Below are 241 nucleotides of genomic sequence, written 5' to 3' on the forward strand. Positions count from 1 at the left end.
CGCGGGCCCCCCCCCTGCCCTGCCCCGCGGGGGGGAAAGCCAAAAGAAAAGTCCTATTGGCTGCTGGCACTTGCATCACTTGTTGCCAGGCAGACCTCTGCTCCGGAGGTCTCCAGTTCAGAAATGATGCTGGACACAGCCGTGAGCTCCACGGCCGCTCAATGGGGCTTCACTGCCCACCCCACGCCACGGGAAGGTCACGGCGCCCAGCCTGGTGACACCGGTGCCATGGGCCCAGAGG

The sequence above is a fragment of the Corvus brachyrhynchos genome, unplaced genomic scaffold (genome assembly GCF_000691975.1).
Source record: "Corvus brachyrhynchos isolate BGI_N302 unplaced genomic scaffold, ASM69197v1 scaffold21, whole genome shotgun sequence".
Lineage (NCBI taxonomy): Eukaryota > Metazoa > Chordata > Aves > Passeriformes > Corvidae > Corvus > Corvus brachyrhynchos.